Consider the following 13,472-nt stretch of genomic DNA (forward strand, 5'->3'; position numbering starts at 1 on the left):
AAAATGTTCTATTGGACTTGCGCTATTACCTCTCATTGTCTTCCTCATTCAAGAAAGCTGCTTTGAAAAATTAAAATAGCCTTGAAAGTATGTTTGGGATAACTGTATATCTGGGAGGAATTAAAACAGTCCACAAGTCCCAAACAAGATATTGACAGCTGAACACAAGGTGCATTATATCTAAGTTCTTACATTGTGCCCATCATGTCTGTGGATAAGCAGACAAAGTGTAGGAAAGACGAATCACAATGAGCTAAATAGGTTTTCAGTTTCTTCAGAATGACATCTTAAATCCATTACATTTATCAGCTGCTCAGCAGTTGGTTTGGATCCCAGGAATCAGTCAGTTCTTCACACCTATTCTGCCTGCATTAAACCCCACTATTAAATCTCTTTAGTCTGTTGCTGCTAATAAACTTCTCCTGGCTGCCTGGCTTTTCTTAGGTTACCTAGGAAGCAAGTAACACATTCTCTGATTTCACTATTTGAGCATGCTGCAATTTTACCTTGTGGAGTGAATGTGTTTAGCTTTCTGTAGCTTTTCAACGGTGGATAAGAAATGATTTTAACTACAGGTAGCAGCCATTAAATATTTTTTTTTGCTAGGATGAACACAGATAACAGATGAACAGTTTATGGCTCTGAAGTCCTCCAAAGAGCTGTACTAGATAACTTTCCAAAATGCTTAGCAGAGTCTTCCCAATGTCATTTTTTTCCAAAGCAATTCACAACAAGTAAGTAGACCTGAAGGATGATTCAGATCACCATTTAGCATTGATGCTGCTGAATTATGGTCCAGTTGTCTGAAGTGTGCATGCTTTGCTGATTTGAGCAATGAGTGTGTATTTTCAATGCCTAGAATGAAATCCTGGCCCCACTGACCTTAATGTCAAAACTTCATTCACGTCGTAGGGTCAGGATTTCAGCCCAGCCTTATATTTAGCATCTTCTGTGTATAGAAGTTCGGCCTATGTTGGGAAAATGGCATTATTCCTTATCTCCTAGTAAGCTGAAAGGATGTGGATCCAGAAATGTTTAGCAGTAGTATTTGTTTAGTGCTAGTGGACTTTCTATTTCTAATGAGTCCTTGGAAGAGCTTAAAACTCAATTTAAGTTAAAGCAAGATTTTTTTTCATATAATAGAATTAGGCATATTTATTGAGGTTTTTGTAGGGCTTAGTTTTATTTTGGTGCTGTTTTGCATGGGAGATTCAAACATCCAATAAAAGGCCTTTTATTTCTGTTGCAAGAAAGAAATTTATAGTGGGAACACATAGCAGGAAACAAACTTGAGCTGATATTGATAGTTGGAATAAATTCTTCATCTCGTCATCAAGGGTTCCAGAAAGCATTCCTGATTGTGGATTGTAACGGGAGATAAGTGCCACCCTGCAGTCCACACTCGGACACCAACTTTTTAGAGGGGCAGGGTTCAGGACACACCCCTCATTAGCATCTCCCATTGGTTAATTTAGGTGGTTCCCCACTTAGCATGCTGGCTTTTTGTGGTTCACATCTTAGGCACCTAGTATCAGAGGGGTAGCCGTGTTAGTCTGGATCTGTAAAAGCAGCAAAGATTCCTGTAGCACTTTATAGACTAACAGACATTTTGGAGCATGCGCTTTATATATATATGCAAGCAAGTTAGAGATAATGAGGCTCAGCAGTTTCTCTTTGAGGTCTGGTCAGTGGCCATCCTGCAGCAAAAAAACTTCAGGACCAGACTTCAAAGAGAAACTGCTGAGCTTCAGTTCATCTGCAAATTTGGACACCGTCAGCTCAGGATTAAACAAAGACTGTGAATGGCTTGCCAACTACAAAACAGTTTCTCCTCCCTTGGTTTTCACACCTCAGCTGCTAGAACAGGGCCTCATCCTCCCTGATTGAACTAACCTCATTATCTCTAGCTTGCTTGCATGCATATATATATATATATATATATATATATATATATACACACACACACACACACACACACACACACACACACACACATACCTTGCCCCTGGAAATTTCCACTACATGCATCTGACGAAGTGGGTATTCACCCACGAAAGCTCATGCTCCAAAATGTCTGTTAGTCTATAAGGTGCTACAGAATTCTTTGCTATTCTTAGGCACCTGTCTCTCCATTCATTGTAATGGAGCATATGTGCCTAAGCCTTTATGGATCCCAGCCTTTATGGATCCATTGTTACCCCAGTGATGTTTCTAGGGCCCAAAAGGAGGTGATGTGCTGGGCATTGTTATGTCCCTGTGTGTGTATCTGGGCTAGTTCCTTCTCTGTCCTCCATCTTTAGAGTTCCAGGGCTAGTTGTATGGGGCTGTGGAAATTCTTGGTGTAAAATATATTGTCTGAAGCACAAATGCTGAAGCATTATTTGCTAACACTTGTGAGCAGGCACACTTAAAAGAGAATGTAGTTGAGAAAAACCATCACCACAACAAAGAAAAAAGGCCTTCCCATTTATGCTTGATTTTTTTTTTCAGCATTGGTGGGGTGTGTCTGTCTCTAAGCAATTGGCTTTTATTTTAACTTTTCTTTTCTTTGTTGCTTAAGCACCAGTAGAGGGAGCCTAAGATTTTGATTTTGTCATGGGTCCTGCACCAATGGTTATCTTAAAGTAAAGACAAACGGTTCAGAGTGCATTGTCCACCAGTTTCTTACCAGTTAAAGCTACTGTACATCAACTTTGGGCCATAACTTACTTGATAGTAGCAGCAGCAAAGACTCCTGTGGCACCTTATAGACTAACAGAGGTTTTGGAGCATGAGCTTTCGTAGGTGAATACCTACTTCGTCAGATGCATGTAGTATCAGTTAAACAGGCAGTTACACTTTCTTCAATTAACACCAAAATATACAAAATGCAAACTGCAAATATGTTGCATAATGCTTTAAGTATTTTGTTTAAAATGTTTTATCCAAGGTTAAATTTTTGGTTTTTTCCTTGCTGTTTCCTTGGAGGTCTCAATATTTCTGGTAGGAAGGGGCCGATGGAATTTGTTGAAGTGTAATCTTTGGTTAAATAATATGCAGATCAGAGCTGGTTAGAAATATATTTTGGCTTCCCTCTAATTTATCCTCTTAACATGTGACAATACATTTAAGACAATGTTTATTATGTAAGGAAATATGCATGCATGCTTGCTGAGTCAATGGTATATCCTGCAAGCATCATTATATTCTTGCTTGAAAGTGTCACTTATGTTAAAATAGATTTTTCATTTAAAACTAGTTGGAGGTAGAATGTGCCCATTTGCTGTTGTTCAAGTGCTCTTCAAGTCTATACATGTATTTGTTCTTTAGTGTTTGCATTTATCACATGCAAAGGTTTAGTTTTAGCTCCATGGAGTGAGCTGTGCGATACTTTTTATTTTTGTCAACTGATATATTTTTTTTCAGTAAGACCACAGAAAGGGTCAGTGGCCTTGCTTGTATCGAAGCAGCTCTCCATTACCATTCAAATAAAGGAAAGGACCTATCTGGGCAATCTGCAACTAATTTCAATTGTCAATTGGACCTTTTTAACTTGGAGGGAGATGCAATAACTGAGTTTAACAGGCTTTAGTTTGACCTTTACTCTTCTTTATTAAGCAAGTCATGCTGAATCAGCAATGACATACAGTTTAAAGATAGAAAGCCAATGGGCCTTAGGCTCTTAAAAGCACCAGAGCGACAAACTGTACCCATATTTTACAAAGTGCTTTTTCTTATGGCTGTGGACCATTCTTTTCAGGTACGTAACTACATTTTGTCTTGCATATGGTCAGAGTCCATTTTCAGCCTTTCCTTACATCAAAATAATTATTTCTGATTATGACAATATTTCACTACTATAGACTTTTAATCAAAACAAGTGGGTTTCTGTTGGGAAGATCCAGATCTATATTAGGATGAACAATCGTTTTGCAAAACTCTGAAACATAAAAATGACATCAAAGGGATACGATAGGACTATACTTTTCCACTTGATATAATTCTTACTAATTATGGAATTCTATGAGCAAACATTTTGAGGTTATATTAGAACAGGGCAGCCGTGGGATAGGGAATATTAAGAAAGCACTCAAAAGAACTTTCAATGTTTTCTTAATTTTTTTTAAATTATTTTCAAAATTTTAGATGGGGATTTATATTTTCTGTGTAGGTATTCACTTAGCTCTTATCAGTGCAGTGAGGGAATTTTTCATCAGTTGCTGCAAAACAGGTTACTGCTGGAATGATAATTAGGTTTCATTACCTAAAATCAGTTATTTCCGGAAAGTTTCAATTATCCGTATAAAGTCCTAACATTTGATTTGAAACTCATAGGAAAAGCAGACATTTCCATCATAAGTGTTGCCAATTTGTTCCAGTCTACAGGAGAATGCTGTAACTAATTGATATGACCTGGAAGTTGACGAAGTCCATAAAGGCAAAGTCAACCTTTCCTCCAATAACTTGACAAATATAATCTCTTTTAAAGTCCCATGTAGATTGCATACCTGTTCACTTTTTTTCCAATGGGCATTGTTTTCAGCACTTAAGTGATGATTTTCCAGACTTTATTGATTTGTACAGCAGGTGCCTTAATTTATTAATGCCAGAAGAAAGGAGGAGGATATTCAATAACAAAAGTCTGATCTTTGTCAGAAACTACATATCAAAGTAATTGATTATCCGCTTACACTGCCATAATTGTCTAATACCATATAATTATTAGATCTACTCAATGCAAAATGACATTTAGAAATATCCCAAAAAGAAAAATCACATTGGTCTGCAAAGATAAAAGGGTTACGTTTATATATTAAAGAAAAAGAAACTAGTGTGAGCTTAAAATGAGAACAATATTCTCACTAAAATCTCAAGAGTTTACTGTACACCAAGACCAGTACTGATTTAAGATTGGCTTCATTCTTTGATACCCTTAGAAGAAGGCAAATTTGTACCATGAAAAGACAAGTTCAGCGTTATGCACTTTTCCTTTCAACTCATCAGTGATTAGGCAGTGAGTAGTCTATGAAGAGGGGAAAAAAAAAGGGGCGGGGGTAAGGTGGATGTTACCTCTGCTCTCTCAAGCTCCTCACCCAGTAATGAGCTGTTCTGTTCAGAGGCTGAAGAACGGAGGTGAAAAGCCAGATAGGAAGTGATAAGGAAATAATGGAATGAAAACTAAAGACCTGGAAGGCAGGGGGATTACAGATAAACGGGTATTTCAGAACATGAAGATTAGGACACAGGCCACCCTCAGTTCCACTTTTAGCTTGTTTTGTAACAAGCGCATCACTTAACCTTTGTGCCAGTCTGCCCTTTTGAGTGGGTATTATGAGGCTTATTATTGTAGAGTGCTTTGAGGTCTCCATTGTATGAAGTATTATATATAGATTAATAAGATTGTGGGTATAAAATCAGACCGAGAATGATTGCAAGATTGTGACAACGTGGCTCATGCTTTTTTTGCTCCTATAGAGAGCTGTGCAAGTCCATCCATTTAGTGCTGTGAAATTCTGTGTGTGGAAGCTGACTTGTTTGTGAAAATGTGTGAATTTTGGGCCCATTTCCACGAGTGAAGACAGAATGACCTGAGCAAAAAATGGCAAACTTCCATCTTAGAACAATTGTTTTGCAAGCTTGCCTCAAGTGAAATGTCACCATTTTGCAGAAAATACCACCATTTTGGGTGCAGATTTCAGCTTTCCAAGGCAAGGTAGCTGTCTTGTAAAACTGCTTCTCAATTTCATAGGAAACAGTGAAATCTGAGGTTTTCATTAAAATGATGAAAATATGATTTTGCACAGTTTTTCCAGAAGTGAATATTTTAAATAGTTCCATTCCTAAAGGCCTCAGTTCAGGAGAATGCCCCTATTCAGGAAAGCCAGTAAGCATGTGTTTTAAGGAATGAACAAATAACACTGACTTGAATCTTACTGGCCAAGATTTTTCAAAAAGGCTTCCTAAACTAGTCTTCTAATACATATTTAGACTCTGATTCTGCAATTAATTCCACACAAGCAACCCCCTACTCCAGGTGGAAGTCTTGTGCTGCACCGGTTTGCCCATATGGAACAAATTGTAAAATTGGGGTTTTAAGCACCAGCATATAGGAGGTGTTGGGTACTCAGCAACTGTGCACCTAAATAGAATTAGGAGGGTAACCTGGCCAGCTGCAGGTGATTAACTGAAAGTCTTCTCACAGAATGGTGCCAAAGCAGCTCATTCCCAGCCTATTATGTCCTTGTCACTACAGGGTCCCCATGAGCAGAAACTGTCAGTTATACTAACCTGTACAGCAGTCTTATAGTGAATAAAATCTCCACTAGTATGAGTCCAAGAGACGATAGGCTCCCTGTTTGCTTGTGACCAAGTGGGATGTGAATCTAGGTCTCCGAAGGTGAAAGGCTAGGGGATGTGTGTTTTGTTTACCTGAGGTTTTCAGATTGTTTTTCTTTAATATTCTTAGGCAGACTCTCTGTTTTTGTCTCATGTCTTAGTATGGAGTCACTGGTGAAGCATTTAATTCCTGCCAAGCCATATATGATGTGACTGATGCAAAACAGACATGGAAATGTCAAAAACATGATTTGTAGCCAGAAGGTATTCAGAAAGCCATTTAATTTTTTTCCTTCTTTAATAGAAACATCATTTCACAGGTGCTTTAATATCTTGTTTACAAAACGTTCACCTGTTGAGAGAAATTCATGTTGGGCAACTTTACAATAAACTCAGAGCCAAATATTTATAAGATCAGATACTATTTTAAAATGTGCCTAAGGAGATACCATATATTTCCAGAGGCTTTAAAAATGCAACTTTGATTCTTTTAAAGGATATAATTTGTAGGCACACAGTTAATTCAGCTATCATAACATTTGCTAGCCTTTCATGTTTTTCTGAGGCTTTATTCTCCGCTGTAACTGTCTATGTGTAGACATGGAATTTTATTACATACTCCAGAAAGTAGTTGAACTCCAGAAAGTAGTTTTCCAGTATCATTATAAAGCTGTTGTCTGTATATATTAGTTAACTATGGTATATGACTTGTCATATATTATGGTAGGATTGGTTCACAGTCACAATAGGATGGGGACGTTGCTGCAAGGCAGCTGGTAAAACATATTTGGGGTGAATAGTTAGTCACACTTCTGGAGTTTAATTTAATTACCTTTGACAATGAACAGCAACCTAGTGGTGATCTACTAAATTAAACTGATTAATGGGTTCCCTAAAATCAATTAGCATATAAGGTTGTGAGCATGAACACATCCTGTTGCTCCTTGGGGACCTGGGCAGGATTAGAATGACAGCAGCAAATGTGAGACAAAGTGAAAGCATACATTCTTACTGCTGCTGACCTCTGCTACCACACATAAAAGAAAAACAGGAGCCTAACAGGAGCTGAAAGAATCTGACAGTAAATCATTTAAGTTCTGTTTTGCAGAACTGATATAGGATGCTTCCAAACTGCTTGATTGATGCTAGGCAGTATATTAAAAGTGAGATACAGTTGTGAGGTACCAGTCCCATGTCCGTGAAGGACCAAACTGCAAGAAATAACATCTGCTGGCCTTTTATTTTAGTTACAGATGTATAGGTAGCAAAGAGCCAGTTGGAATAAATTGCCTTTTCTGCCGATTGGTACAATGACAATCCTTTCTGTAGCTCCTCAGAAAAATTGTTCACATCTCTTTGGATGGCTGTTTGTTATCTGAATAATCCACCTTTTACGAATAAGGAGATGGTGATTACTCTGACCTTTGCCTCACTGCAACATGATTCTGTGCACTACTCAGCTAAGCATGTAATGGGACACAGATGCTATTGAAAGAACAATTAAATACACAAAAAAATAACCATTTTTGGAACTTTGGGTTTGTGACACAAACTGATAAAAGCCAGAGGAGTCAAAGCTAATGTGAGAAACAAAATAGGAAACAAAAGTAACAGAGCACAACAGCAATCTAGCCTTAATATTACATTTTTAGCATCATGAATGTATGATTATTTCTAGTACCCTTACATTGAAGAGTGCCTTAACTGAGTGATCCCACTCCAGTCAGTGAGTCTATTTGTGGGGTAAGGTGCTACTAAATTGGAAAAAAGACATCATGAGCTATGACTCTCTAATACTGATTTTTGTTCTGTTTTTATTTTTTATAATCTTTACCTTACCTTTGCCAAATCCCTTGATCAATTTCTAACTCATGCATTATTTATAGATGTGTTGGAAATTAGTAGCACTGGCTGAAAACTTTCTGTCAAAAAAAATTTAGATGGCTAATTTAGGTGTTGATTGAATAGAATTTTTTGCACAAATTGCTTTTCTCAAATTTTCAGTTTTTGTTAGAAAACTAAAGGCTGAAAATTCTCAAGTGAAAATGGAAATTTTGTATGTTTTCAGCACTTTTTCTATTAAAAAAATCCAATTTTGACTGAAAAATTTCACAGGGGAAACAACTGCTATTTTCTGACCAACTCTACAAATAAATACCAACTTTTTTTAAAAAAATCCTTTTTATAAAATTGTTACATGCATGGGGTCAAATTCTGCTTCAGGCTAAATGTGCACCAAAAAGGGGGCATGCAGGCTTCTCCTTTGCCTTTGCACTCAGAACTGGGTTCCCACAAAACCCCAACTATGTTGTCACCCTACAACCTTCCTCATGGGTCCTTTCTCCTTGGAACTGCAGAAAGCTGTTTTAAGGGGCGGGGTAGAAGTTATGGATCACTGATTTGCCACATACCTCCTAGATCTACCCCTGCACCCCTTTCTATTATCATCCCCTCCATTAAAATATGGCTTTGGCACACATAATTTGCATGAGTCCCCCTTAGGTTGGCCTAATAGCTTTTAGAGAAAGAATCTATAGAATTTCATAGGGATGAAACCCATAAGGTTTTATAGAAATTAATCTCAAACCTAAAGAATTTACTAAAATGATAGCCTTTCTTGTGGGGTTTTGTGTTTTTGGGGGGTTTTGTTTGTTTTTTAAAACTATCCTTTAGATTCTATAGGAGAGAAAAAATGTGTTGTGTTCTCTGGTTTTGTTACATTTTTTCTATGTTATATTAAACAGAAAATGACAACCTGTCAGACTTTTCTATACTTAGTCCTGCCCATGAGTGCAGGGGACTGGACTAGATGACTTCCTGAGGTCCCTTCTAGTCCTATGATTCTACAAGAGTCCGATAAATTTGTATTGTTTGGGCTTGATCCTGCAAACACATGTCACTTTGTTGCCTATTAGATAAATAGCTGTATTGGCTGTCATTGTATCAAATCTAACAGCTTATCATTGTATGTAGCAAAATTCCAGTGCATAGATAGTTCACAAGGACAAACTGTCTGCAAGGTTATCGATTATTTCTCATTTGTATTATCATAGCACCTAGAGGTCCTAGTTGAGCATACTTAGTGTGTTACGCTGTTGATTTGGTGTAATTCACTTGTGATAAATAGGTTAGCTCACTTGATATTTAAGTCGCTGGGCAAATGGTAGTGTTGCCTTAAACCTCCATCTACAGGTCCCATATTATTTCCAAAGGTCCTGGAAAGCATTTAACTCTGTGTGTTATCTTTTCAGGGTTAAAGAAGCAGTAGCACTATTCCTCCAGTCTTTCAGGCTGTGCACAGAGTCTTGCAGCAATGACACATGACACATATTTTTGCTATAGGAGTGCAACACCAACATATCAGATTTTATACCTAGCAAGAGAAAGTAAAGACAGGTCATTGAGAAGACAGACCCATCAGTGGAAGAAGACCATTTTGGACATTTAAATTATCTGGAATATATTTCATCCCAAATCTTTTGATTTCCTGACTTCAGTGAAGACACTATGAGGTTGTCAATGTCAAACCTCCCATTGACTTAAATGGGAATTGTGTCAACAGTTTGCAAGCTTTGTGCCTAAAACTTTGGAAATGTATTGTACAATTGGTTTTATGGAGTCCAAAACTGCATTAGCTATAAACTACCAGATTACGTGCACACCACACTTGGTCTTTTTTTAGAATAAAGTTCCTGGCACTTAAATAATATGGTGATAGGTGCATTAGAAATACTGAGACCAAGTAGATTAGTTTAGAAGTAAAGTTAACACAAAGCTTTTTGTGTTCATGTTAATAGATATTGGACCAGATTCTACTCTTAGCTGCACCTATGCATCCCCAACTCCACAAAAATCACTGGGGTTGCGTGGCTATAACTAAGGGCAGAAATGATCCACCATCTAGATTTGGTTGCAAAGGTCTGGCCATTTTCCATTTTTATTGGTCAGTGACTATTCTAATTTTTTTAATAAATTTGCTTTGTGCTTATTTGACTCTCTTCTTTCTGTTCATTTAAGTTAATCTGTTTTACTGGCCAAAAACATGCACAAAGGAATTTCAGATTTGTGCATGTGTATTTGCAGTAGCTGAATGATAAATTTACATGAGCAAATATTTTGTGCTGGGATGCCAGTGTGCTCATCTAATCAGGGAACAGAAATAACACCATGTGACTTCTCTGGCCAATCCCAAAGAAGGAATATAGCTTAAATTTTGGATATTCATGATCCATCTGCAGAATAAATATTGAAGAGTTATTAATTAAATAATGAAAATTTCCTCAAATGCAATCTGTTAATGGATACTGCATGAGCAGAAGAAAGGCTAAATGCATTGAGGGAATTTTCTTCAAAATTGTCACAGTTCTCCTTTCAGCTATTGCCTTTTCATCCTGGCCTTTATCCTTCTCAAATAAAGTTGAGACAAATTGACGTTACTTTTCAAACTGGCTCCATATCTGTGAACTGGACTAATAACTAATGTAATCCCAGTTCCTTAAATATTTAGTTTAATTACTTGTGTAATCAAATGTCAGTAAGAGATACCTGTTAGACTGTGGACCAAATTATATAGATAACTGCCTTGAGGTCAATGGTGTATGAGTAAGAGCTGAATCGGGCCTTGTATGTTTTTGTCTTCTATGTCATTCCTTCTTTTTTGGTTTCCCAGCAAGTCCCACCTTCTATAGGTGTCCCCCTAGACAGTAAATTGTTCCTGGCAAGGACTGTCTTTATTTTTATGATGCAGGACTGGGTATATTGTTTATGCTATACAAGTAAATCAAGAGGCCCAGGCTAGCTCTTCCAAATGTTGGGATTACCTCTAACAACCTCAGCTTCATAAATTACAGAACAGTCTGCACAGGAAATACATGCTTAGGTTCAGAATGTCTACTGAAGTGTGAACAATAAGTGCTATCTCACCAGTGCAGGCCTCAGGCCTCCTTGTGGAGGATTTACTCCTGGGTTACCTTTTCCTGAGGTCTGAAGAAAAGAAGGAATTTCGATTTCTTGAAGACACAGTGCCAAAAGTGTAGATGAGACCAGTCTCTTTGGTAGCTTAGGAAAAGACAGGTTAACATGGATGTAGTTAAATAATTCAACACTTCCTTTTTCCAGTGGAAAAGAGACATTTCCCTCCAAATTCCATTCTCCCTTTGCTGGGGAAAACATATGCATTCAATATTTCTCACCCTGCCTAATTTGTGCAAAGCTTTTTTGCCACTTTTGAATTCCCCTAAACATAAGGTAGAGCCCTGCCAAGAAACTTTATTCAAATCAGGCTGTTCAGGGAATGGTGTCGGGATGATCTGACACAGCCTGTGAGCAAGGATATTAAGTGACCTATCAGTAATATGTGGTGAAGGAAAGGTTTGGGGCTCCAGGAGTTTAACTAGTAAGTCCTGCAAAAAGAGGAGCTGGGATTTCTGTGGATATCCAGTGGTCAGGGGCTGGATATGCAGTATCCCAGGGACTTTTTGAAAGGCCTCAGGGACCGGAACAGGATCGGCGCCAGGGTTTCTCGTGCCCTGGGCGCACGGTCATTTCGCCCCCGCCCCCCGCGCTGATCCCACAGCTTTGGTGGAGCTGCCGCAGGCATTCCTGTGGAGGGTCCACTGGTCTGTGGCTCTGGTGGAGCTGCCGCAGGCATGCCTGCGGGAGGTCCACCGGAGCTGTGGGAGCAGCCGACCATCCGCAGGCATGACTGCAGCAGCTTTACCAGAGCTGCAGATCAACGGACCCTCTGCAGGCATGCCTGCGGCAGGTCAACCAGAGCTGCCTGCCACCCCCCCGGCAAAATGCTGCCCCCGCCATAATCCTGGCGCCCTAGGCAATTGCCTAGGCTGCCTAAATGATAGCGTCGGCCCTGGGCTGGAGTGCATCTATTGTCAACCTGCAGGGAACTACTGGGCTGGTGTAGCCCAGAGGGCAGTGCTTGAGTTGAGGCCAGGCTGGTTGTGTTAGGGAGCTAACACCCAGCTGGTACAAGCAAGACTTCCTCCCACTGGAAGTAGGTGGTACCTGAGTGCCCCCGGAAGTGTCTCAATGGTGCCCACCGTAGAACTTTTATCCCAGTGGTTAGAGCACTCACTTAGGATGTGGGAAACCCAGGTTTAATTCCCGCTTCAAGCAGAGGGAGAGAAAGGATTTGAACAGGGATCTCTGATATCTCAGGTAAGTGCTCTAACCACTGGGATAAAAGTTATAAGGTGACCACTACCACCGTCACCAGCCTGTTGTGTGGTGTGAGGCAAGCACTTAACTCAGTCTAGCAAGGAATGACTTAGGCATCTAAGCCATCAGACTTCAGAAGAGGCGTTCCCATTTTGTGGATAGCAAGCAGAGAAAGGCACCTCCCTGCAGTGGCTCAGACCTGTGGATCGTATTCTTAGTTGCCTGTCTCTCCCCATTCATTGCATGGGGAGCCTGGTGCCTAACTCACGCTTTGTGGATCGCAGTATTCTTCCTGTGAATTTCTAGGGGCCTAAAAGTTAGGTGTTACAACACTCAGCCCCTGGGTCCCAATATTATTAGTCCAACTAAATCCTATCTTCCCAGCAGCATGAGTTCATGCACTGTTGACATCTGTGCTTCAGAATACAATTTAGAACATACCGCCCCCTTGAAGCCCATCCAATATTGGAGTTTAAAGGAAGGCTATAAGTGAGCACAGGCAGAAGATATTGGAAGTGGGTCCTCAGTAAGATTTCATGTATTTTTTAGGTGCTATCTAGCCTGGGGCAAAACATGCCACAACTCTTCCAGCACACAAAAGTGAGAAATGTGGGTTCAATTTATACAACTAGTTACTTCCAGCTGAACCAGCCGTTAAAAGCGGTTGAAAAATTACAATGTAAATAGATTGATGCAGACAAAGCAACGTGTGCACTATTCGGTGTCTTCTTGTTAACTATAGAATATTCAGCAGTGATACTCTGTTAGTCTAAGGCATACTATCTGAGTAAACCACCACTAGTCGGTAAGTGGCACATGAATATGTGATTAATGTAGGGGCCTATCTATCCCCAAAGCATCCCATAGTAGATTCAAGGAAGACTGAAAGGGTCAGAAAATCTGGATCCTGTGCTTGGAAGAAGGCATCCCTAATTATTTTACCACAGCATCACCCCAATAATTTTTTTTATTGATTTGAGTTA

The sequence above is a fragment of the Gopherus evgoodei genome, chromosome 9 (genome assembly GCF_007399415.2).
Source record: "Gopherus evgoodei ecotype Sinaloan lineage chromosome 9, rGopEvg1_v1.p, whole genome shotgun sequence".
Lineage (NCBI taxonomy): Eukaryota > Metazoa > Chordata > Testudines > Testudinidae > Gopherus > Gopherus evgoodei.